The following is a 26,821-nucleotide window of genomic DNA, read 5'->3' as shown; positions in this document are numbered from 1 at the left end:
GATTTATTTGTATAGTTTAAATGTTTAAACAATACAAAAAGTAACCAAATTGCTACACGATTATTCCTGGGTTTTAGATCTACTGTATTTCCACCCTATGAGGTTGGAATAATATTTGAAATTGTGAAAATGGTGACAATGCCCTTTTAGAGTACAACATTTCAGCCTGTTTTGGTGGGATGAAGTTTTGGCCTGTCTGGTGACATCAACAGGCGGTAAATTAGTTAATAGACCAATAAGAAAAAGAGATCCAAACCTCTCTGCCAATAACAGCTTGTTTCTAGTTTTCTAAGGATTAGAAGAAAATTCCATTAATGTCACACCAAACATACACAGAAAATGGTTGCCATGTTCTCAGAATATAATAAATTAATATTTTACACACATTTCATTGGAACATTGCAAGAACATTCCTGTGTCCAAAGATGTTTAACCATAGTGTTAATACATTATATTCAGAGAACGTGGCAATATTTTCTGTGTGTGTTTGGTGTGACGTTGATGCAATATTCTCCTGAACCTCAGAAAACTGGACGTTCAATTGAAACGTGTCTAGAATATTAATATTGAGTGTTATGAGAACATGGTAACCACTGTCATGACTGGCCTGTTCGGGTCAGGTTACCGTGGACCATAATCCTACAGAGATATCTCTCACAACCACCAGCGGGGGAGAGATCGAGAGGTATGGAGGTGGGGGGTTTAATGACAACTCCCACCCATTGTAAATCTTATGGCAGCAGACAAAATCCCTTTTGTCCTCTCAGTATGGAGGGATGGAATGTATGATGGGCCTATGGAGAATCTACCTCTGAACAGTAACATGCAATAAATGGACTTTGGGACAATAAGTTTCATCAGCCAAAATGGTATTAGTGATGATAGATGGAATATGAAAAGGAATGTCCTTTTGTCATGTTATTAAAAGTTAAATGACCACGTTATAACGAAAACATTGTGACTTGAAGAGTTCTCCCACTATTTACTTGAGGTTTGCATACTGTACGTCGTGTGGAAAATGTCCAGATCAAAGAGCATGTTTTGTAAAGATGAAATGTGAAGTTAGTTGTCTAAATTGGATCTGAGCAAAATCCAGACCTTGCCTCGTAACTAGTTACACCCAGAGAACTTGCCCTAAAGGCGGAAACTCCCATTTCTGACCCGAGGGTATATAACATATATGATAAGAATTATCCACAGACTAGGTGACCCTGCGCTGCAGCCACGGTCTGAGTAGTCAGCAACCCCAAAATGCAACACAAGGTTGAAGAAGACAAAGGAACCTTTTATATTCTGACCCATAAGAGTTTGGGGCAAGGTTAGGGTTAAAATAAGCATAGTTGAGAAATGTACCCAAGTGTGCTTTTCTCTCATGCACTCTCTTTCTTTCTCTCTCTTTTGAAATCCACATTTTGCCATGTTGCGTTGACCCGCATGGGACCTGTTTCATTGTAAGTTCGAATCAATAGCCTCAACTGTGTGTTTGTGTATGTGTATCTTATAATTTTAGCTTGTTAGTAAATAAATAATCAACTCAATTGGTGCGATACGGACTCATTTAGTGGGACTCGGGTTTGTACAGATTCCTGGATTATGCGACATTCAGAATGAGATTGTAGAGGAAATTAATTAATTAGCAACTGTTGTGAAATTGATATTCTGATATTCTTTGAGTTCATTTGGGAAATAGAAACTCAATAAATCCAATACTTTCCAATGGTGCCCCCGGTCAATGAGTTAATAATTAGCTGATTCATTTAATCACTTAATTATAGACCGTTAATCATTCGATGAGCAGCAGTCGTCACATTAATCAATACAACGTGATGACACCACGTTCTGGGTAAGTTCCGTTTGACATTACGGGAATGGTCTCTTGGAAACAGTCCTTGACATTACTGGCACATTGCTATGAAAACATTGGATAATCACCGAATGAGACTTAAGGTGGCACATCTACACCCGCTCCTCCCCTCTGGCGTTCAACGTCGTTGGTATACTAACCACCAGTCCTGGGATCCATCATTACGCGCACCTGCAGATCATCGTGATACTCACCTGGACTCCATTACCTTCCTGATTACCTCCGCTATATCTGTCACTCCCTTGGGTTTCTTCCTCAGTCAGTATTGTTCCTGTGTTCATGCATAAATGCCACTGTTATGTTGTCTCGGTTGTTGTTTTATTAAATGTTTCTCCTGCTTCTCGACACACAGCGTCAGCGTTACTGAATACTGACTCAAACAAAAGAAGCAGCAGGAAAACGGAATATCTCCCAGACGGTCAACAAGCAGGGTTACCTTCTACGTCAACAACATGACCAGCTGGCACGGCTATGGAAGAGGCTCTTCACAGTTTGCAAGCCTCAAACACGCCCTGGAGGCATTGCATTCAGCTAGAGGAGGATACTCTACAACCAGCCGACACAGCAAGCCAGCTCAGCAACCAGCTCAGGTCAGTAATGCCCATTTGTCATTCCCAGATAAATATGACGGGACCCCATCTAAATGCTGTGGCTTCCTATTTCAGTGTTCCCTCTACTTTACACATCAGTTGCGAGCCTCCACCACCGAGAGGTCAAAGGTTGCCATGGTTATTTCTCTACTGACCTACTGGGCGGGCGTTGGAGTGGGCTACAGCTGTCTAGGAGAGTGTAGGGGATGATCTAGATTCCCGTGAGGGGTTTATGGCTCTGTTTTTTAAATGTACCTTCGCTCATCCCCTCCGGAGGGCAGAGAGAGAGGGGGGGGGGGGGTGGTGAATGTCTACTTCCATTACAGCAGGGTGACCAGACGGCTGCCTTGTAGCGCTCACCTTCCGGACAGTAGCAGCAACCAGTGGATTTACTGAGCCAGCGCTTCGTACGCTATTCAGAAGAGGTCTGCATGAGGAGGTCCAGATGGAACTGGCCTATTGAGATGACAACCTCACCTTGGATGCACTCATTGTGATGGCCATCCTTCTGGATAACTAACTTCGGGATCGTTGGTACTAAGATGCAATACAACAAGGGTTCATCCGCACATCCACTTCTCCTGCATCGTCTGGTTTCTTCTTTGTGGCCAAGAAGGTTGGAGGGTTACGTCCATGCATTGACTACAGAGGACTCAATAAGATTACGCGAAGTATCGGTACCCTCTTCCATTGGTGCCGGCAGCCATCAAACCGCTACACTGGGCCCAGTTCTTTACCAAACTGGACCTGCAGAGTGCTTACAATCTGCATCCGGGAGGGGGATGAGTGGAAGACTGCTTTTAGCACGATGTCTGGTCACTAAGAACACTCAGTGATGCCACTTGGCTTAGCCAAAGCCCCGTCAGTATTCCAGGCATTCGTTAACGAGGTGTTCAAGGACGCCAGGTTGTTGTGTACATCGATGATATCTTGATCTATTTGGCTACCCTGGAGGATCACATTTCTCACATTCAAGCAGTCCTGGAATGCCTCCTGGCTAACCACCTGTTCATCATGGCTGAGTAGTACAAATTTCATCAGAGGGCTGTCTCCTTCTTAGGCTACCAAATCAGCGCGCAGGGAGTGAGGATGGACGACAAGAAGGTAGATGTAAAGCCTTACCTTTGATCTTCTTCTGTTGGCACTCCAAAAGGTCCCAGTTACATCACAAATGGTCCTTTTTTTCAATAATGTCCTTCTTAATATCCATAAAAACTCAGTTTAGCTGGCACGCTTCAGTTAATAATCCACCCAGTTTCCCTCCATAAAAATGAATCCCAAATGCGCTCTCATTCACACGCTTGGAAACACTACAGCCAAAATGGGAGGCACCTAGAAAAACGACAACATTTTTCCAAAAATCAACCTGAACTCTTTCTAGAGACTGTTGACATCTAGTGGAAGCCCTAGGAACTGCAATGTGGGAGGTCCTTATAATAAAAGTGACAGCTATTGAAAATAGTGGTAGGCTGAATTTGTTTTTGTTTTGGGATGGTTTGTTTCCTGGGTTTCGCCTGTTATATTCACAGACATTATTTTAACAGTTTTAGAAACTCTAGAGTTTTCTATCCAAATCTACCAATTATATGCATTTCCTAGCTTCTGGGCCTGAGAAACGGGCAGTTTACTTTGGACGCGCTTTTCATCCTGACGTGAAAATACTGCCCCCTACCTAAGAGAGGTTAAAACCTGTTAAGGATATGGCAGACGTATGCCCCCTTTGGAGGAATTGGGTACCCCTAGTAAACTGAAAAAAAAATCTGTCAAAAATTGCTAATATATGCATATAATAATTAGTATTGGATAGAAAACACTCTAAAGCTTCTAAAACCGTTGGAATTATGTCTAAGTATAGCAGAACTCACAGGGCAGGCATTCTTCCAAACTAGTTTTTGTGGTCATGAAAGTTGGAGCAACTTTGACGTCATCGCCCCCACCCTTCCCAACCAGTTATGATTCTGGGGAGACTTTATATGTCTTCCACTAGATGTCCTCATTCAGTAGAGCTTTTAATCGTTCAAATCCCACGAGAATTGGCCCTATGGGAGTGAAATTAGTGTGTGCCATGAGAAAGTATGTTGTGCGTTGTGGCGCGAATTGGTCCCAGCCATTCCTTTGTTCCAGTACTCAGAAGAAGGACAAACGACGACGGGTTGAATTGAAATTTGTTTTGTGTGTTTAAAACATCATAAAGCTTGCTTCTGCACTTAGTTTGACCTGTTTAGTCGACATATAATATGTAATTTTGAAGTTTTGATGCGCAACTTTTCCGGACCAGAGGACATTTTGGGTGCATTTCAGCTGATGTTATTAGCAGTAGCTAATACAAAGACGCAAGACTTGAAACCAAACGATGTATTGGGTAAGTATGAAGCCTTCCAGAACATTCTGAACGAAGACCATCGAAGGTAAGGGAATATTTATGCTGAAATCTGTGTTTCTGTTGACTCCAACATTACGGAGAAATGTAGTGTCATGTACTGTCATGTTGTGTCTTGTCTCTGTCCTTTCCTTTCACCCTGTCTCCCTCTGCTGGTCGTATTAGGTTACCTTTTCTCCCCCGCTTTCCCCCAGCTGTTCCTTGTCTCCTCTTGACTACCTCGTCACCCCTTCTCCCACCTGTTCCCTTTTTCCCTCTGATTAGGTCCCTATATCTCTCTCTGTTTTTGTTCCTGTCCTTGTCGGATTCTTGTTTGTTGTGTTTCATGCCTGAGCCAGACTATCGTCATGTTTGCTGTAACCTTGTCCTGTCCTGTCGGAATCTGCCGGTCTATCTGAGCCTACCTATGTTTGGTTATTAAAGAAGCTCTGTTTAAGTTAGTTCGCTTTTGGGTCCTCATTCACTCACCGTAACAGAAGAATCCGACCAAGAATGGACCCAGCGACTTCGGATCCTCTCCACTCAGCCGTCGGGATCCAGGGAGCGATGCTAGGCAGACACGAGCAGGAAGTGTCTGCTGCTCGACATGCCGTTGAGACCCTGGCCACCCAAGTCTCCAACCTCACAGAACAGGTTCACCATCTCCGCCTCGATCCACCGGCCACTTCCAGGGCTTTCGAATCTCCGGAGCCCAGAATCAATAACCTGCCGTGTTACTCTGGGGAGCCCACTGAATGCCGCTCGTTCCTCACCCAGTGTGATATTGTGTTTTCTCTCCAGCCCAACACTTACTCCAGGAGCACTGCTCGTGTCGCCTACGTCATATCTCTCCTTATTGGACGGGCTCGTGAGTGGGGCACGGCAATCTGGGAGGCAAGGGCTGAGTGTACTAACCAGTATCAGGACTTTAAGGAGGAGATGATACGGGTTTTTGATCGATCTGTTTTTGGGGAGGAGGCTTCCAGGGCCCTGTCTTCCCTATGTCAAGGCAATCGATCCATAACAGACTACTCTATTGAGTTTCGCACTCTTGCTGTCTCCAGTGGCTGGAACGAGCCGGCCTTGCTCGCTCGTCTTCTGGAGGGTCTCCGCGCAGAGGTAAAGGATGAGATTCTCTCCCGGGAGGTTCCTTCCAGCGTGGATTCCTTGATTGAACTCGCTATTCGCATTGAGCGACGGGTTGATCTTCGTCACCGAGCTCGTGGAAAGGAGCTCGCGCTCTCCGTCGCTCCCCTCTCCGCATCACTACCATCTTCCTCTGCCGGCTCGGGTGCTGAGCCCATGCAGCTGGGAGGTATCCGCATCTCGACTAAGGAGAGGGAACGGAGAATCACCAACCGCCTCTGTCTCTATTGCGGTTCCGCTGGTCATTTTGTCACTTCATGTCCAGTAAAAGGCCAGAGCTCGTCAGTAAGCGGAGGGCTACTGGTGAGCGCTACTACTCCTGTCTCTCCTTCAAGATCCTGCACTACCTTGTCGGTCCATCTACGCTGGACCGGTTCGTCAGCTTCCTGCAGTGCCTTAATAGACTCTGGGGCGGAGGGCTGTTTTATGGACGAGACCTGGGCTCGGGAACATGACATTCCTCTCAGACAGTTAAAGGAGCCCACGGCCTTGTTCGCCCTGGATGGTAGTCCTCTCCCCAGGATTCAGCGTGAGACGCTACCTTTAACCCTCACTGTTTCTGGTAATCATAGTGAAACCATTTCTTTTTTAATTTTTCGTTCACCTTTTACACCTGTTGTTTTGGGCCATCCCTGGCTAGTTTGTCATAATCCTTCCATTAATTGGTCTAGTAATTCTATCCTCTCCTGGAACGTCTCTTGTCATGTGAAATGTTTAATGTCTGCTATCCCTCCTGTTTCCTCTGTCTCTTCTTCACAGGAGGAGCCTGGTGATTTGACAGGGGTGCCGGAGGAATATCACGATCTGCGCACGGTGTTCAGTCGGTCCAGGGCCACCTCTCTTCCTCCACACCGGTCGTATGATTGTAGTATTGATCTCCTTCCGGGAACCACCCCCCCCCCGGGGTAGACTATACTCTCTGTCGGCTCCCGAACGTAAGGCTCTCAAAGATTATTTGTCTGTAGCTCTTGACGCCGGTACCATAGTCCCCTCCTCCTCTCCCGCCGGAGCGGGGTTTTTTTTTGTCAAGAAGAAGGACGGGTCTCTGCGCCCCTGCATAGATTATCGAGGGCTGAATGACATAACAGTGAAGAATCGTTATCCGCTTCCTCTTATGTCTTCAGCCTTCGAGATCCTGCAGGGAGCCAGGTTTTTCACTAAGTTGGACCTTCGTAACGCTTACCATCTCGTGCGCATCAGGGAGGGGGACGAGTGGAAGACGGCGTTTAACACTCCGTTAGGGCACTTTGAATACCGGGTCCTTCCTTTCGGCCTCGCTAACGCTCCAGCTGTCTTTCAGGCATTAGTCAATGATGTCCTGAGAGACATGCTGAACATCTTTGTTTTCGTTGACCTTGACGATATCCTGATTTTTTCACCGTCACTCCAGATTCATGTTCAGCACGTTCGACGTGTCCTCCAGCGCCTTTTAGAGAATTGTCTTTTTGTGAAGGCTGAGAAGTGCACTTTTCATGCCTCCTCCGTCACATTTCTCGGTTCTGTTAGTTCCGCTGAAGGCATTAAGATGGATCCCGCTAAGGTCCAAGCTGTCATTGATTGGCCCGTCCCTAAGTCACGCGTCGAGCTGCAGCGCTTTCTCGGCTTCGCGAACTTCTATCGTCGTTTCATCCGTAATTTCGGTCAGGTGGCAGCTCCTCTCACAGCCCTTACTTCTGTCAAGACGTGCTTTAAGTGGTCCGTTTCCGGCCAGGGAGCTTTTGATCTCCTCAAGAATCGTTTTACATCCGCTCCTATCCTTGTTACACCTGACGTCTCTAGACAGTTCGTTGTCGAGGTTGACGCGTCAGAGGTGGGCGTGGGAGCCATTCTTTCTCAGCGCTCCCTCTCTGACGACAAGGTCCACCCATGCGCGTATTTTTCTCATCGCCTGTCGCCGTCGGAACGTAACTATGATGTGGGTAACCGCGAACTGCTCGCCATCCGGTTAGCCCTAGGCGAATGGCGACAGTGGTTGGAGGGGGCGACCGTTCCTTTTGTCGTTTGGACTGACCATAGGAACCTTGAGTACATCCGTTCTGCCAAACGACTTAATGCGCGTCAGGCGCGTTGGGCGCTGTTTTTCGCTCGTTTCGAGTTCGTGATTTCTTATCGTCCGGGCTCTAAGAACACCAAGCCTGATGCTTTGTCTCGTCTCTTCAGTTCTTCAGTAGCCTCCACTGACCCCGAGGGGATTCTCCCTGAGGGGCGTGTTGTCGGGTTGACTGTCTGGGGAATTGAGAGGCAGGTAAAACAAGCGCTCACACACACTCCGTCGCCGCGCGCTTGTCCTAGGAACCTTCTTTTCGTTCCCGTTCCTACTCGTCTGGCCGTTCTTCAGTGGGCTCACTCTGCCAAGTTAGCCGGCCACCCTGGCGTTCGGGGTACGCTTGCTTCCATTCGCCAGCGTTTTTGGTGGCCCACCCGGGAGCATGACACGCGTCGTTTCGTGGCTGCTTGTTCGGTCTGCGCGCAGACTAAGTCCGGTAACTCTCCTCCTGCCGGCCGTCTCAGGCCGCTTCCTATTCCCTCTCGACCGTGGTCTCACATCGCCTTAGATTTTGTCACCGGACTGCCTTCGTCAGCGGGGAAGACTGTTATTCTTACGGTTGTCGATAGGTTCTCTAAGGCGGCTCATTTCATTCCCCTTGCTAAGCTTCCTTCTGCTAAAGAGACGGCACAAATCATCATCGAGAATGTTTTCAGAATTCATGGCCTTCCGTCAGACGTCGTTTCGGACAGAGGTCCGCAATTCACGTCTCAATTTTGGAGGGAGTTTTGCCGTTTGATTGGGGCTTCCGTCAGTCTCTCTTCCGGCTTTCACCCCCAGTCTAACGGTCAAGCAGAATGGGCCAATCAGACTATTGGTCGCATCTTACGCAGTCTTTCTTTTCACAACCCTGCGTCTTGGTCAGAACAGCTCCCCTGGGCAGAATACGCCCACAACTCGCTTCCTTCGTCTGCGACCGGGCTATCTCCTTTTCAGAGTAGCCTCGGGTACCAGCCTCCGCTGTTCTCATCTCAGTTCGCCGAGTCCAGCGTCCCCTCCGCTCAGGCTTTTGTCCAACGTTGCGAGCGCACCTGGAAGAGGGTCAGGTCTGCACTTTGCCGTTATAGGACGCAGACTGTGAGGGCTGCTAATAAGCGTAGAACTAAGAGTCCTAGATATTGTCGCGGTCAGAGAGTTTGGCTCTCCACTCAGAACCTTCCCCTTAAGACGGCTTCTCGCAAGTTGACCCCGCGGTTCATTGGTCCGTTCCGTATTTCTCGGGTCATTAATCCTGTCGCAGTTCGACTTCTTCTTCCGCGATACCTTCGTCGCGTCCACCCGGTCTTCCATGTCTCCTGCATCAAGCCCGTCCTTCGCGCCCCCGCTCGTCTCCCCCCCCCCCCCCCCCATCCTTGTCGAGGGCGCACCCATCTACAGGGTCCGTAGAATTTTGGACATGCGTCCTCGGGGCCGTGGTCACCAGTACCTCGTAGATTGGGAGGGGTACGGTCCTGAGGAGAGGAGTTGGGTTCCCTCTCGGGACGTGCTGGACCGTGCGCTGATCGAGGATTTCCTCCGTTGCCGCCAGGTTTCCTCCTCGAGTGCGCCAGGAGGCGCTCGGTGAGTGGGGGGGTACTGTCATGTACTGTCATGTTGTGTCTTGTCTCTGTCCTTTCCTTTCACCCTGTCTCCCTCTGCTGGTCGTATTAGGTTACCTTTTCTCCCCCGCTTTCCCCCAGCTGTTCCTTGTCTCCTCTTGACTACCTCGTCACCCCTTCTCCCACCTGTTCCCCTTTTCCCTCTGATTAGGTCCCTATATCTCTCTCTGTTTTTGTTCCTGTCCTTGTCGGATTCTTGTTTGTTGTGTTTCATGCCTGAGCCAGACTATCGTCATGTTTGCTGTAACCTTGTCCTGTCCTGTCGGAATCTGCCGGTCTATCTGAGCCTACCTATGTTTGGTTATTAAAGAAGCTCTGTTTAAGTTAGTTCGCTTTTGGGTCCTCATTCACTCACCGTAACATGTAGCTTATATCTGAGCACCGTCTCAGAATATTGAATAGTGTGCGATTTCTGTAACGTTAAAAATAAATGTAACAAAGCGATTGCATAAAGAAGCAGTGTATCTTTCTAACTATATGTAGAACATGTATATTTAGTCAAAGTTTATGATGTCTATTTACGTTATCTTGCCGCGCTACCTAGATTTCCTGCGGACATTTTTGAGTAATTTCTGAACATGAACTCAATGTAAATGGACATTTATGGATATAAATGGCATATTATTGAAAAAAAAAATGTACTGTGTAACATGTCCTATTACTGTCATCTGATGAAGATTTTCAAAAGGTTAGTGAATTATTTATTTTTTAATCCTGCGTTTGTTGATTGCATGTTTTGGCTATTCAAATGAGCTGTGTCTGGTGGGGGTTTGACATATATGTGCTATGTTTTCGCCGTAAAACATTTTAGAAATCTGACTTGCTGGCTAGATGAACAAGGTGTTTATCTTTCATTTGAGCTATTGGACTTGTTAATGTGTGAAGGTTAAATATTTCTAAGAATATTTTTGCGTTCCATGCGCCACCGTTCCAGCTGAACGTGGGAGGGTAGATTCCCAAATGGGAACCAGTATCTCTAAAAAGTAGTTAGGGAGGGCCCCACCATAGGTTGGTGTGGAGCCCAGCGGCTGATGACGCCTTCTGTCTAGTCAAGTGACATTTCACCTCCACCCCATTGCTCGAACATCCAGATCCCAGGTAGGAGTAGAGGCAGTTCTGTCTCAACGACAGTGTAATCCACAAAAGTTGTACCCGTATGCATATTACTCTAAGAACCCTGCAGAGAGGAATTACGACATCGGTGATCGTGAGCTCCTAGCAGTGAAGTTGGCATTAGAGGAGTTGACACACTGGCTGGAGGGTGCCAAGGAACCATTTGTCATTCTCACCGACCATCGCAACCTGGAGTACATACGGACAGTGAGGAGGCTGAATCCGTGCCAAGCATGGTGGGCCCTTCACAAGGTTTGACTTCACGCTGACCCATCACCCAGGTTCTAAGAACACCAAGGCCAATGTCGTGTCTCTACGATTCGGGAGAGGGTCCTGTCCAGAATGTGTCCATAATACCATCTTCCCATGTTTTAGCTCCTTTAGTCGGGGAAGTAGATGTGGTCATCCGCCAGGCTCTGGAGAGGGAGCCCGCACCCAGTAACTGTCTTCCCGAGCGCATCTACGTCCCTAGAGGGTTAAGGGACCGGCTGCTTACCTGGGCAGCTGCTTACCTGTTACACACAGCTGTTGTCACTGGACATCCAGGTATTTCTCGCACTACCCAATCCAACTCTGAGAAATACTGGAGGCCCACCTTGGCGCAGGATGTCACTCGCTACGTCAAATCGTGTTCCGTATAGGCCCAAACCAAATTTCCCTCCGGAACGCTCCAGCAGGGAAGCTCCTTCCCCTTACCGTGCCTCAGCGTCCCTGGTCCCATCTATCCATTTACTTTGTTACTGATCTCCCCTCCCCTGGTTGTGGATAGATTTTCAAAATCCTGTAATTGAAATCCCTCTTTCTGGTGTCCCTACTGCTCTCCAGGTCGCTGAGGCATTCTTCCAGCAGGTCCTCTGGAATTATGGCCTTCCTGGAGGACATTGTCTCTGACTGTGGCCCCCAATTCACATCACGGGTATGGAAAGCCTTTATGGAGAAGCTCGGTGTCATGGCCAGCCTCAGTTCTGGGTACTGGCCTCAGTCCAACGGGCAGGTAGAGAGGATGCACCAGGAGCTTGGGAGGATCCTGAATCACTGTCAGGACTGGCAGGTAGAGTGGGCTCGATTCCTTCCATGGGCAGAGTACGCCCAGAACTTGCTATGTCACTCCTCCTCTGGGTTGACCCCCTTCAGTTTGTTCTGGGTTTTCAACCAGCCCTGGCTCCGTTGACCCTGGGTAAGACCGACGCTCCTGCGGTTGATGAGTGGTTCTGGCGCGCAGAAGAAGTGCGGAGTGACGCTCACGTGAGACTTCAGTGTGCGTCCACTGTCAAAAGGTCCAGGAAGACCATCACCACAGTGCGACCCCTGTGTTCCACCCTGGGGATCATATCTGGCTTTCTACCAGGAACCTTCCACTCTGCCTGCCCTGCCAGAAACTGAGCCCCCAAGGTCACGTATAGGTTACCACTTCCCAGTCACTACAGTATCTCACCTTTTCATGTTTTCCTTCTCAGGCCGGTGGTTCCTGGTCCCCTAGCTGATGCTGTCCCCCATGACTCCCCCTTGGACATCGAGGGGAGTCCAACATATGCTGTCAGATCCCTACTGGACTCCCGACATCGTGGGGGTTGGCTCCATCCAGTACCTGGTGGACTGGGAGGGGTATGGCCCAGAGGAGCGGTGTTGGGTTCCCAACATCACCCGTGATTTCCACCTTCGCCACCCGGACCGGCTCGCTCCTCGTCCTCGGGGTCGTCCCTTTGGTCAGCGTTGTCCTGCGCCGGAAGCTGAGCTTCGCATTTACTCCCACTCCTCCGGCATTCGACATCGCCGGTATACTAACTACCGATCCATCATTACACACACCTGGCATCCATCATTAAGCGCATCTGCAGATCATCATGTTACTCACCTGGACTCCATTACCTTCCTGATCACCTCCCCTATATGTCACTCCCTTGTGTTCCTTCCTCAGTAAGTATTGTCCATGCGTAAACGCAACTGTTATGTTGTCTCTTTTAATTAAACATTTCTCCTGCACCTGCTTCTCGACTCAGTGTCATCGTTACATAAGGGAACGTTCTCTTACGTTGTGGGAAAGTTTGTTGTTAGCTGGAATGGTTCGATGGACATCGCTCATAATATGAAGACCTAAGGGTCTTTCTTGCTGGTAAACATTTACTTTGACATCTAGCACCTTTTTTATTTGTTTTTTATTTAACTAGGCAGTCCGTTAAGAACAAATGTACAAATACTGACTACCCCGACCAAACCCTAGCCCGGATGATGCTGGGCCAATTGTGCGCTGCCCTATGGGACTCCAATCACAGCCGTTTGTGATACAGCTTGGAATCGAACCAGGGTCTGTAGTGATGCCTTTAGCATTGAGGTGCAGTGCCTTAGACATTACACCACTCGGGAGCTCTGCTCAAAGACAGTGGATGTGTACAGTATATGTTCGATCTCTTCTCATTCAAATGATAATGGCCCAATGCATTGGCCTGTCAGAATGGGAATAACATCTCTATGTGGGTAATATCTGCTCTGCTGTTCCATCTCCACTGTGACATGACAGTAAGCACTTCAGACTAGAGGCAGGGGCTGGAAAGAGTAGACCATGGCACTCCATTACTGCAGTTGTCTGCACTAAGGGACTGTTTGTCTCTAGACAGTGTCTATTCTCTTTTCCCAATCCCTTTTGAAGTGATACTGAAGTGAAAATAAAAATCAGGCTCTGACTGGAATATGGCTTGAAATAGAACATTAATTAAATGAATGAGAACATTTTTCATAACTCTCTCTGATTCATTGTGAGTTTCTGGACATGTTGCCTCAGGGTAGAATATGCAGACGCACCCCTTTCTCTCCTCTCATGGCTGACTGAGTTTGGGGAGACAACATCCATCTGTGTATGTGTGTAGTGGTTCAGAATGAAGCACTGTTTCCCAGGCAGCATCCGTCTGCAACTGCCACTCCTAGTCCATCCGTCTGCCACTGCCATAACCTGTAGGCTATGATGTCAAAAGTAGTGCATTAAGGTATAGGGTGTAATTACAAACGGGTTGGTGCATGCCAAGGAACAATGTGCTGACGTTGGCAATGTATGACCTTCTAGAATCTAGAAGGCAGAATGAGCATTCTATTGTGTTTCCTGCTGAGAGACCATAGACCGTATGAGACAAGCAGGATAAGGCTACTGTGACTTGCCCATGAACCTGTTTCATTATTAGGTGTCACAGTTAAGTGATGTGCTTGGTGGAAGTTTAACTGTTTTCCGCCTTCAAGGGGTGAATTGCTATTACTCCAATGTGAAATTGGTTGTAGGCTAGAGTTGCATAATTAAGTTTAATGCTACATTTGTCCATTAAATTGATGACACAAATTCTTCCTGCTCATATCTAATCTTATCAGATTCCAACCTGGAATGCAAATATGTCTCCCTCTATTTATTATGATATGTTACATTTCATATGGTATGTATTAATTTGTGGATGTCCATTCCACTTTGTTGTGGCTAACATTAGCTACGTGGTCAACTTTAGCTAGGGGTTAGGGGAAGGGTTAGCTAACATGCTAAAGTTGTCTGTGATGTGATTCAAACATGCAACCTTTGGGTTGCCAGACATTCTCATCTGACACCTAGTCATCCTCCTTTCAATTTTTGGGGCTTAAGTTAGAGTTTGTGTGAGGATCGATGCTGGAGACAGGAAGCAGGCACAGGGAAAACATTTAATAGACAATGGACATGAAACAGGACAGGAACAGTGTCTGGACAGAGGACAAGATAACGACATGAATGCAGACACAGGGAACAGGGGAGCAGACAATTATATTCGGGGTGAGTCCAATGAGCGCTGCTGCACGTAATTATGGTGACAGGTGTGCGTAATAAAGGGTAGCCTGGTGCCCTCGAGCTCCAGAGAAGGAGAGCGGGAGCAGGCGTGACAGTTTGAGTTTATTTTTACAGGGACAGTACACATTAATTAACATTTCAGTAAAATGCCGGTTTTAGCAAGCCGGCAAATTTTCAACCGCAGTCCCTGTGCTGGTTATTAAAAATAATTACAATAACTATACAGACAACAATTGAGCACATGCAAAGCAACAAAACAAAATACATAAAAGCCACAAAGTGTTTACACAACTCACAAGCTACAGAAAACAGATCAAATGGAAAGTAACCTTTTGTCTTATGTAACCATACCAAACGTGATATTGTGCTAATTTGGGTGTCACGGATTTACATTTACTATGATACATCTATTCTTTGAGGCCAGGCTGCAGGTACAGATGAAGATGAAGTTTTATTGAATAATTTAGTGTACTGCTGAAGCTAGCCAACAGATGGCACTGTGTGGGTACTTTGGGTAGAGGATTCCTTTCCAACAGTTTGATATTTTGGAAGCTCACATTTTCTACACCACAAGCAAAGCACAATCTTACATGACATTTAGCTGGCCTAAAGACATCTCTGTGCAAAGGTTATACGCTGACAGTAGTTTACAATTTTTCCCATTATATTTCTTATTTATTTATTTTGTTTAACCTTTATTTAACTAGGCAAGTCAGTTAAAGAATACATTCTTAATTTACAATGATGGCCTACCAAAAGGCAAAAGGCCTCCTGCGGGGACGACAAGAGAGACACCACAATACTACATAAAAGAGACCTAAGATATAGATATAGATATAAGACATAGTATAGCAGCAACACATGACAACACAGCATGGTAGCAACACCACATGACAACATGGTAGCAACACAACATGGTAGCAGCACAGCATGGTAGCAGCACAAAACATGGTACAAACATTATTGGGCACAGACAACAGCACAAATGCAAGAAGGTAGAGACAATACATCATGCGAAGCAGCCACAACTGTCAGTAAGACTGTCCATGATTGAGTTTTTGAATGAAGAGATGGAGTGTAAGACTGTATCATCTGCATATAAATGCATGAGAGAGCTTCCTACTGCAAGAGCTATGTTGTTGATGCACATTTTGAAGAGCGTGGGGCCTAGGATCGAGCCTTGGGTTACTCCCTTGGTGACAGGCAGTGGCTGAGACAGCAGATGTTCTGACTTTATACATTGCACCCTTTGAGAGAGGTAGTCAGCAAACCAGGTGAAAGACCCCTCAGAGACACCAATACGGGAATGGTCTACCGTATCAAAAGCTTTGGCCAAGTCAACAAAAATAGCAGAACAACATTGCTTAGAATCAAAGGCAAGGGAGACATCATTTAGGACTTTTAAGGTTGCAGTGACACATCCATAACCTGAGAGGAAACAAGATTGCATACCAGTGAAAATACTATAAACATCAAGAAAGCCAGTAAGTTGATAATTGACAAGTTTTTCCAACACTTTTGATAAACAGGGCAAAATAGAAATTGGCCTAACAGTTAGGATCAACTTGATCTCCCCCTGTAAATATAGGATGCAACGTGGCTGCCTTCCAAGCAATGGGAACCTCCCCAGAGAGGAGAGACAGTGAATGCCTGCAGGGAGAAACTTTGTAGCGGGGCAGGGGAAAAATAGGGAGGAGCATCGGGGCTAGTCGCATTAGAAGGGGTGGGAGATGAGGAAATGTTGGACAGGCAATGAGATATAGCTGATAGGAATCTTAACTCAATTAAGTGGTGATTAAAGAGCTCAGCCACGTGCTCCTTGTCAGTAACAACCACATTATCTACATTAAGGGACATTGGCAGCTGTGAGGAGGAGGGTTTACTATCCAGGTCTTTAAAACGGTTTTACAGAACTTCTTGTGGTTAGACCCACAGAGAGTGAACTCCTCCTTAAAGTAACTAACTTTGGCCTTCCGGATAGCCTGAGTGGACTTATTTCTCAATTGCCTGAACGAGACCCAGTCAGACTGAGTATGCGTGTGCCGAGCCTTTCGCCAAATGGAATTCTTGAGGTGGAGTAATAACTCTGCCAGATCACGGTCGAACAAGGGGCTGAACCTGTTTTAATTCTCATTTTCTTTATGGTGGTGTGTTTATTAACAATACCGCTGAAAATATCAAGAAATACTGTCCACGTGTCTTTGACAGAGGGGATCAAGCTGATTCTATACCAATTTACAGAGGCCAGGTCATGAAGGAAGGCTTGCTCATTAAAGTTTTTTAGCAAGAGTCTATGACAAATCAGGACAGAGAGATTCACTGAGCAGCCGTTACGAACACAGGCTGTAAAACTGTGATCACTAAGGCCATTACAGAAAACACCAGACTGATGCCTATCAGGAATATTTGTGAGGATACATCAAGGAGAGTAGCCTTTTCTGGATGTTTGGAGTCATACCTTGTGAAATTGGTAATAATCTGAGAAAGATTTAGGGAGTCCCAATGCTTTACAACTTGGTCAGGTGGTTTAAGCATGTCCCAGTTTAGGTCAACTAGCAGGAAAAATTCAGACTTAGTGTAAGGGGCCAGGAGAGAGCTTAGGGCAGGTAGGGTACAGGCCGGTGCCCACGGTGGATGATAACACCCAGCAACAATCAACAAAGAGCTATTTGAAAGATTAATGCTTTAAACCAGCAAATCAAATTGTTTGGAGAACGGCTTGGTGGAGACAACCGAGCACTGAAGGTGTTCCTTGGTAAAGATTGCTACTCCACCACCTTTGGAAGATCTATCTTGCAGAAAAATAATACAAACAGAAAGGTTAACATCAGTGTTCAAAACACTCTTTCTTAACCATGTCTCAGTAATGACCAACACATCTGGATTGGAACTGTGAACCTACACTTTCAATTGATACATTTTAGGTAATAAGCTTCTAGTGTTAATGTGCAGATAACCCAGGCTTTTACGAGAGCAGAAATCAGTGAAGCAGATATCAGAGCACAAGTCAGAATTGGAGCTAGCAACTGTAGATGGGCCAGGGTGTACATGCACATATCTAGATATCAGCAGTAATACAATCAGGGCACGGAAGAGGACAGTGTTGATTTTTTATTTCATCAGGTAAAATGAATACAAAGCTGGAGAGAGGTGGTTAGAATAGGATGGGAGGCCAAGAGTGTTAACTTATAGAGAGTCAGATTCCCGAGTGTGGTAAGAAATATAGTCTGTGCAACGTTTGGGTAAACAAGCAAGTTCATAGTCAACAAAGCAGACAGGAGCCATGAGGCAAATAGCATAAAGCACCAGAATAAAAAATATAACGACTTGGGGCTAGCCATTGTAGGTTCAAGGAGTCACCCACCCCAACAAGATTAACTTGATAGAGTGACTCTCTAGGAGTCCAGTAGGCTATAAAAGTATGAGATAAAATAAATAAATAGTAGGCCTATACAGGTTAATTAAAGCGTTTCTGAGTAAGTTCACATAATAAGCTTGGCAAGTTAATTAGTTGTCAAAACGGTGGTTGTAGCTGATGCATGGAAGTCAGGCACAGGAGAGCAGAGATGAGTGGACAAAGCACTTTACTGAGGCGATATAATTAGAACAGAACGCAACCGCGTCACAAAAACAAATGCCCAAAGAACAAGTGAGGCATCACAAAGTACAACAACCCAGTACAAAGTACCGGCTGCCACAAAGCACGGGTACAAAACAAAACCCGGCGCAAACCAGCTGGAAGCGTGCCAACCTTGACAATAAACAATACCCCACACAGACATGGAGGGAACAGAGGGTGAAATACACATAGTAATTATGAGATGTAAACCAGGTGTGCAGGAAATCAAGACAAAACAAATGGAAAATGAAAGGTGGAGCGGCTATGGCTAGAAGACGGTGAACAAATCGCCAGGTGGAATCCAAGCAGATATGACTGAACCCAGGCAGTGAGTGATGGTATTTTGGGCACCAATGGGAACACAATGACAGTAATGACAATACTTCAAGGCTCAATTTATTAGGTAACAGGATCCAGTCCTGGGTTGCTTACCTGCTTGACATTTTGCAACGTACAACAGCATGCCAACCACACTGATTAGAGGTGTATAGAAAAGGATTTCTGCTGTTCATAAAACATGTTGAAAGCAGAGGGAAATTCCTTGGAGGAGGAGTGAACGAAACAGGCATGCCACTGATTGAATAGACATGAAGAGAGTAAGGGTTGGTTGGAATTAGAAAACAACAAAAACATTCTGGCACGTGTGCTGGTTGCTATATTAGAAGAGGAGTCTTGTTTCCAGGGAAACCAGGGTTCCGTGAAGAGGAATTGCTGTGGAGGATTCGACATCTGGGGTCATCTTGTACTTCACCCCCTGAGGGACAGGGAATCCATGATAATGAAAATGATGATAATGCCATTTAAGTACAAGAGCTGATTGAAAAGACAGCCTGAAATATCTGCCTGTTTTGGCCTGCCTGGTGACATCACCAGTTGATAAATTAGTTAATAGACCAACAAGAAAAATGATTTCAAACCTCTCTGCCAATACCATAGTTTTCAGTTTCCCCCTCCCCACTCCGACAGTAATATCAAAATTATTGCTTGAGCTATTTTTGTTTGTTTTTGACCATTTGAAAACAATCACAGTACGGTGCTTCATTGTTACCCATAAAATGATATGATATTGAGATAAAAACGCATTGGACCGTTAAAAATTTCTGTATTTGGCATCTGTTCAATCCCATTCAGTAGATGGTAATGGTGATGATAAAAGGGTACCATTCTGGTGTAACTGTTGAGGATGGTTTTACCTCCCAAACAGTGACGATTTCAGAATGTAAATCTTGGTGGGGCAAAACAATTAAAAGTGGGATGCATGCCAGCAAAGCCACTACACAACCCAACACTAAACAATACATTAATTTCATTATAACAGTGACAAACAGTGCCCACATAAAGCTGTCCCAACAGCAGTCCCAAATTCTTACCATTGCTACACCTGGCTATCAGCGGAGCCATGTCTGGCAGCGAAACAGGTCATTCAGCCTCATTTACTGCCTTTAAAAAAAACAAAGCTGGTATGACTGACTTTCTTAAACAAATGTGGTTTCTAATGACAATTGAGATGTACAAACTAATCAAATCAAATCAAATCAAATTTTATTTGTCACATACACAAGGTTAGCAGATGTTAATGCGAGTGTAGCGAAATGCTTGTGCTTCTAGTTCCGACAATGCAGTAATAACAAGTAATCTAACTAACAATTCCAAAACTACTGTCTTGTACACAGTGTAAGGGGATAAAGAATATGTACATAAGGATATATGAATGAGTGATGGTACAGAGCAGCATAGGCAAGATACAGTAGATGGTATCGAGTACAGTATGTACAAATGAGATGAGTATGTAAACCAAGTGGCATAGTTTAAAGTGGCTAGTGATACATGTATTACATAAGGATACAGTCGATGATATAGAGTACAGTATATACGTATGCATATGAGATGAATAATGTAGGATAAGTAACATTATATAAGGTAGCATTGTTTAACGTGGCTAGTGATATATTTACATCATTTCCCATCAATTCCCATTATTAAAGTGGCTGGAGTTGAGTCAGTGTCAGTGTGTTGGAAGCAGCCACTCAGTGTTAGTGGTGGCTGTTTAACAGTCTGATGGCCTTGAGATAGAAGCTGTTTTTCAGTCTCTCGGTCCCAGCTTTGATGCACCTGTACTGACCTCGCCTTCTGGATGATAGCGGGGTGAACAGGCAGTGGCTCGGGTGGTTGATGTCCTTGATGATCTTTATGGCCTTCCTGTGACATCAGGTGGTGTAGGTGTCCTGGAGGGCAGGTAGTTTGCCCCCGGTGATGCGTTGTGCAGACCTCACTACCCTCTGGAGAGCCTTACGGTTGAGGGCGGTGCAGTTGCCATACCAGGCGGTGATACAGCCCACCAGGATGCTCTCGATTGTGCATCTGTAGAAGTTTGTGAGTGCTTTTGGTGACAAGCCAAATTTCTTCAGCCTCCTGAGGTTGAAGAGGCGCTGCTGCGCCTTCTTCACGATGCTGTCTGTGTGAGTGGACCAATTCAGTTCAATTCACATCTGTGATGTGTATGCCGAGGAACTTAAAACTTGCTACCCTCTCCACTACTGTTCCATCGATGTGGATAGGGGGGTGTTCCCTCTGCTGTTTCCTGAAGTCCACAATCATCTCCTTAGTTTTGTTGACGTTGAGTGTGAGGTTATTTTCCTGACACCACACTCCAAGGGCCCTCACCTCCTCCCTGTAGGCCGTCTCGTCGTTGTTGGTAATCAAGCCTACCACTGTTGTGTCGTCCGCAAACTTGATGATTGAGTTGGAGGCGTGCTTGGCCACGCAGTCGTGGGTGAACAGGGAGTACAGGAGAGGGCTCAGAACGCACCCTTGTGGGGCCCCAGTGTTGAGCATCAGCGGGGAGGAGATGTTGTTGCCTACCCTCACCACCTGGGGGCGGCCCGTCAGGAAGTCCAGTACCCAGTTGCACAGGGCGGGGTCGAGACCCAGGGTCTCGAGCTTGATGACGAGCTTGGAGGGTACTATGGTGTTGAATGCCGAGCTGTAGTCGATGAACAGCATTCTCACATAGGTATTCCTCTTGTCCAGATGGGTAAGGGCAGTGTGCAGTGTGGTTGAGATTGCATCGTCTGTGGACCTATTTGGGCGGTAAGCAAATTGGAGTGGGTCTAGGGTGTCAGGTAGGGTGGAGGTGATATGGTCCTTGACTAGTCTCTCAAAGCACTTCATGATGACGGATGTGAGTGCTACGGGCCGGTAGCCGTTTAGCTCAGTTACCTTAGCTTTCTTGGGAATAGGAACAATGGTGGCCCTCTTGAAGCATGTGGGAACAGCAGACTGGTATAGGGATTGATTGAATATGTCCGTAAACACACCGGCCAGCTGGTCTGCGCATGCTCTGAGGGCGCGGCTGGGGATGCCGTCTGGGCCTGCAGCCTTGCGAGGGTTAACACGTTTAAATGTCTTACTCACCTCGGCTGCAGTGAAGGAGAGACCGCATGTTTTCGTTGCAGGCCGTGTCAGTGGCACTGTAATGTCCTCAAAGCGGGCAAAAAAGTTATTTAGTCTGCCTGGGAGCAAGACATCCTGGTCCGTGACTGGGCTGGATTTCTTCCTGTAGTCCGTGATTGACTGTAGACCCTGCCACATGCCTCTTGTGTCTGAGCCGTTGAATTGAGATTCTACTTTGTCTCTGTACTGGCGCTTAGCTTGTTTGATAGCCTTGCGGAGGGAATAGCTGCACTGTTTGTATTCGGTCATGTTACCAGACACCTTGCCCTGATTAAAAGCAGTGGTTCGCGCTTTCAGTTTCACACGAATGCTGCCATCAATCCACGGTTTCTGGTTAGGGAATATTTTAATCGTTGCTATGGGAACGACATCTTCAACGCACGTTCTAATGAACTTGCACACCGAATCAGCGTATTCGTCAATGCTGTTATCTGACGCAATACGAAACATCTCCCAGTCCACGTGATGGAAGCAGTCTTGGAGTGTGGAGTCAGCTTGGTCGGACCAGCGTTGGACAGACCTCAGCGTGGGAGCCTCTTGTTTTAGTTTCTGTCTGTAGGCAGGGATCAACAAAATGGAGTCGTGGTCAGCTTTTCCGAAAGGGGGGCGGGGCAGGGCTTTATATGCGTTGCGGAAGTTAGAGTAACAATGATCCAAGGTCTTTCCACCCCTGGTTGCGCAATCGATATGCTGATAAAATTTAGGGAGTCTTGTTTTCAGATTAGCCTTGTTAAAATCCCCAGCTACAATGAATGCAGCCTCCGGATAAATCGTTTCCAGTTTGCAGAGAGTTAACCAGTTAGAGCTCTAGGGGCGCTATTTCATTTTTGGATAAAAAACGTTCCCGTTTTAAGCGCGATATTTTGTCACGAAAAGATGCTCGACTATGCATATTCTTGACAGTTTTGGAAAGAAAACACTCTGAAGTTTCAGAATCTGCAAAGATTTTGTCTGTAAGTGCCCCAGAACTCATTCTACAGGCGAAACCAAGATGATGCATCACCCAGGAATTAGCAGAATTTCTGAAGCTCTGTTTTCCATTCTCTCCTTATATGGCTGTGATTGCGCAAGGAATGAGCCTACACTTTCTGTCGTTCGCCCAAGGTCTTAGCAGCATTGTGACGTATTTGTAGGCATATCATTGGAAGATTGGCCATAAGAGACTACATTTTCCAGAGGTCCGCCCGGTGTCCTTTGTCTAAATTTGTGCGTAATCTTCAGGTGCAGGCATTTTCTCCTGGGATTCAGGAGAGAAAGCATGTTTCCAAGAATGATGTATCAATGAAGAGATATGTGAAAAACACCTTGAGGATTGATTCTAAACAACGTTTGCCATGTTTTCAGTCGATATTATGGAGTTAATTTGGAAAAAAGTTTGCGTTTTGAGGACTGAATTTATGGATTTTTTTTGGTAGCCAAATGTGATGTATAAAACGGAGCTATTTCTAATACACAAGGAATCTTTTTGGAAAAACTGAGCATCTGCTATCTAACTGAGAGTATCCTCATTGAAAACATCAGAAGTTCTTCAAAGGTAAATGATTTTATTTGAAGGCTTTTATGTTTTTGTTAATGTTGCGTGCTGGATGCTAACGCTAATGGTAACGCTAAATGCTAACGCGAAATGCTAACTCTAGCTAGCTACTTTTACACAAATGATTGTTTTCCTATGGTTGAGAAGCATATTTTGAAAATCTGAGATGACAGTGTTGTTTACAAAAGGCTAAGCTTGAGAGATGGCATATTTATTTCATTTCATTTGCGATTTTCATAAATAGTTAACGTTGTGTTATGCTAATGAGCTTGCTGATAGATTTACACAATCCTGGATACAGGGGTTTTTTCATAGCTAAACGTGACGCAGAAAACGGAGCGATTTGTCCTAAACAAATAATCTTTCAGGAAAAACTGAACATTTGCTATCTGAGAGTCTCCTCAATGAAAACATCTGAAGTTCTTCAAAGGTAAATGATTTTTTTGAATGCTTTTCTGTTTTTTTGTGTAAATGTTGCCAGCTGAATGCTAATGCTAAATGCTACGTTAGCCATCAATACTGTTACACAAATGATTGTTTTGCAATGGTTGAGAAGCATATTTTGAAAATCTGAGATGACAGTGTTGTTAACAAAAGGCTAAGCTTGAGAGCTAGCATATTTATTTCATTTCATTTGCGATTTTCATGAATAGTTAACGTTGCGTTATGGTAATGAGCTTGAGTCTGTATTCACGAACCCGGATCCGGGATGGGGAGATCAGAAAGGTTAAATAAAGTTCGTTCAGAGCCATCGATGTGTCTGCTTGGGGGGGGATATATATACGGCTGTGATTATAATCGAAGAGAATTCTCTTGGTAGATAATGCGGTCTACATTTGATTGTGAGGAATTCTAAATCAGGTGAACAGAAGGATTTGAGTTCCTGTATGTTTCTTTCATCACACCATGTCACGTTGGCCATGAGGCATACGCCCCCGCCCCTCTTCTTACCAGAAAGATGTTTGTTTCTGTCAGCGCGATGCGTGGAGAAACCCATTGGCTGCACCGCTTCGGATAGAGTCTCTCCAGTGAGCCATGTTTCAGTGAAGCAAAGGACGTTACAGTCTCTGATGTGCCTCTGGAATGCTACCCTTGCTCGGATTTCATCAACCTTGTTGTCAAGAGACTGGACATTGGCAAGAAGAATGCTAGGGAGTGGTGCACGGTGTGCCCGTCTCCGGAGTCTGACCAGAAGACCGCCTCGTTTCCCTCTCTTTCAGAGTTTTTTTGGGTCGCTGCATAGGATCCACTCCGTTGTCCTGTTTGTAAGGCAGAACACAGGATCCGCGTCGCGAAAAACATATTCTTGGTCATACTGATGGTGAGTTGACGCTGATCTTATATTCAGTAGTTCTTCTCGACTATATGTAATGAAACCTAAGATGACCTGGGGTACTAATGTAAGAAATAACACGTAAAAAAACAAAAAACTGCATAGTTTCCTAGGAACGCGAAGCGAGGCGGCCATCTCTGTCGGCGACGGAAGTCCAACATAGTGTTGGACATAATGGGACGACAGGCAGAAAAGCGGAAATCTGTAATTTCGATTAAGACATTAATGAGTGAGCTAGGACGGACATAAGTTAGTCAATATAAATATTTGTTTAGCACTTTGAAATTTACAGCGACAGAATTCAGAAGATGGGCCATTCTTACAGTATACCAAGTCAGAACCGTGGGATAAAAAAAGGGGGCATATAAGCAGACAATGAAAGCTCTGACAATATTCGATGATTACATTTCTCTACAACAGTTTATAGGCCACATGTGCACCACCATAGACCAAATTATTAGGGTGAGACACATGGGTTACTAACATCTAACAACATACATTTAGTATTACTTTCTTAGCTACAGTATACATTTCTCCCTGGCATAGTACATAATTTATGCAGCAGCGTACAATACATTTTGTTGGCTCACCTTTTTGTCCTTCGAGGGCAAATTTTGTCATCAAAGTATGGCATTCTCTGGATTTATGGTGCTTTCAAAACAACTGGGAACTCGAGAAAAAAAAACAAGGTTGAATCATGATGACGTCATTGATCTTCAGGTTTTACCTCTAGAAAGAGGCCGGATTTAAAATTCTGAGTTGGATGACCGATCAAAACTTATTTTCCCAGTCAGAGCTTAATTATTCCCAGACTTCCCAGTTGTATTCAACTCACTGAAGTCAAGTTTTCGCAGATCCGAGTTAACAGTTGTTTTGAGCGCGGCACAAATCATGCTTCATTGACAGCTTGGTCAATGTTGAATGTTTATCATTTTAAACTTGGAAAAGAGCCTTTTAATCCCAGATTTGGGACCACATAGCCACTGTCACTGATTCCTTCCAAACCACTTTTTTTGCGATTTCCAACTTGTTGTGTAATGTTTATGGCCGATGAGCACTGTTAAGTTTTATCTATCAATTCCCTTCATTATTTCACTTCATATGACAAGGATGTAAAAGTATTTGCCAGTAAATTGTCGATTTATTCATGATGAAGAATGATAGCTAAGATTTTGAAAGTATGATGTTGAGATGATCAGTCCAATCAAAGCTACTGTACATAAATGTCAATTTTTCAGGACCCTGGCTTTCAAAGATAATTCGTAAAGATCCAAATAATTTCACAGATCTTCATTGTAAAGGGTTTAAACCTTTCTGATCTCCCCATCCCGGATCCGGGATCGTGAATACAGACTCAAGCTCATTACCATAACGCAATGTTAACTATTCATGAAAATCGCAAATGAAATGAAATAAATATGCCATCTCTCAAGCTTAGCTTTTTGTAAACAACACTGTCATCTCAGATTTTCAAAATATGCTTCTCAACCATAGGAAAACAATCATTTGTGTAAAAGTAGCTAGCTAGCGTAGCATTTAGCATTAGCATTAGCGTTAGCATCCAGCACGCAACATTTCAACAAAAACATAAAAGCCTTGAAATAAAATAATTTACCTTTGAAGAACTTCAGATGTTTTCAATGAGGAGACTCTCAGTTAGATAGCAGATGCTCAGTTTTTCCAAAAAGATTCTTTGTGTATTAGAAATAGCTCCGTTTTTTACATCACATTTGGCTATCAAAAAAAAACGAAAATTCAGTCCTCAAAAGGCGAACTTTTTTCCAAATTAACTCCATAATATCGACTGAAAACATGGCAAACGTTGTTTAGAATCAATCCTCAAGGTGTTTTTCACATATCTCTTCGATGATATATCGTTCGTGGAAGCATGGTTTCCCCTCTCAATCAAATGGAAAAATACTTGCACCTGGCTTTGCGCACCAGTTTCGACGCAGGACACCAGGCGGACACTTGGAAAATGTAGTCTCTTATGGTCAATCTTCCAATGATATGCCTACAAATACGTCACAATGCTGCCGACATCTTGGGGAAAAGGCAGAAGGTCTAAGCTTATTCCTGTCGCATTCACAGCCATATAAGGAGACATTAGAAAACAGAGCTTCAGAAATTCTGCTATTTCCTGTTTGACGTATCATCTTGGTTTCGCCTGTAGAATGAGTTCTGGGGCACTTACAGACAAAATCTTTGCAGATTCTGAAACTTCAGAGTGTTTTCTTTCCAAAACTGTCAAGAATATGCATAGTCGAGCATCTTTTCGTGACAAAATATCGCGCTTAAAACGGGAACGTTTTTTATCCAAAAAGGAAATAGCGCCCCTAGAGATGCAACTGCTACAGATGGTAGGCAAT

The 26,821-nt window shown here is 45.2% G+C and overlaps 1 long non-coding RNA gene across 1 annotated transcript; it reads left to right on the top strand.

The window, feature by feature from the left end:
- Window positions 1-2,111: 2,111 nt before the first annotated feature.
- Window positions 2,112-12,705, top strand: LOC118966030. The gene is made up of 2 exons (XR_005053229.1): window positions 2,112-2,454; window positions 12,175-12,705. It is a non-coding gene; the product is annotated as an uncharacterized LOC118966030 (long non-coding RNA).
- Window positions 12,706-26,821: the final 14,116 nt, after the last annotated feature.

The sequence above is a fragment of the Oncorhynchus mykiss genome, chromosome 9 (assembly GCF_013265735.2).
Source record: "Oncorhynchus mykiss isolate Arlee chromosome 9, USDA_OmykA_1.1, whole genome shotgun sequence".
In the NCBI taxonomy this organism is placed as follows: Eukaryota; Metazoa; Chordata; class Actinopteri; order Salmoniformes; family Salmonidae; genus Oncorhynchus; species Oncorhynchus mykiss.
Note: the sequence above shows the minus strand (reverse complement) of the source record. Positions and strands in the feature narration are given on the sequence as shown.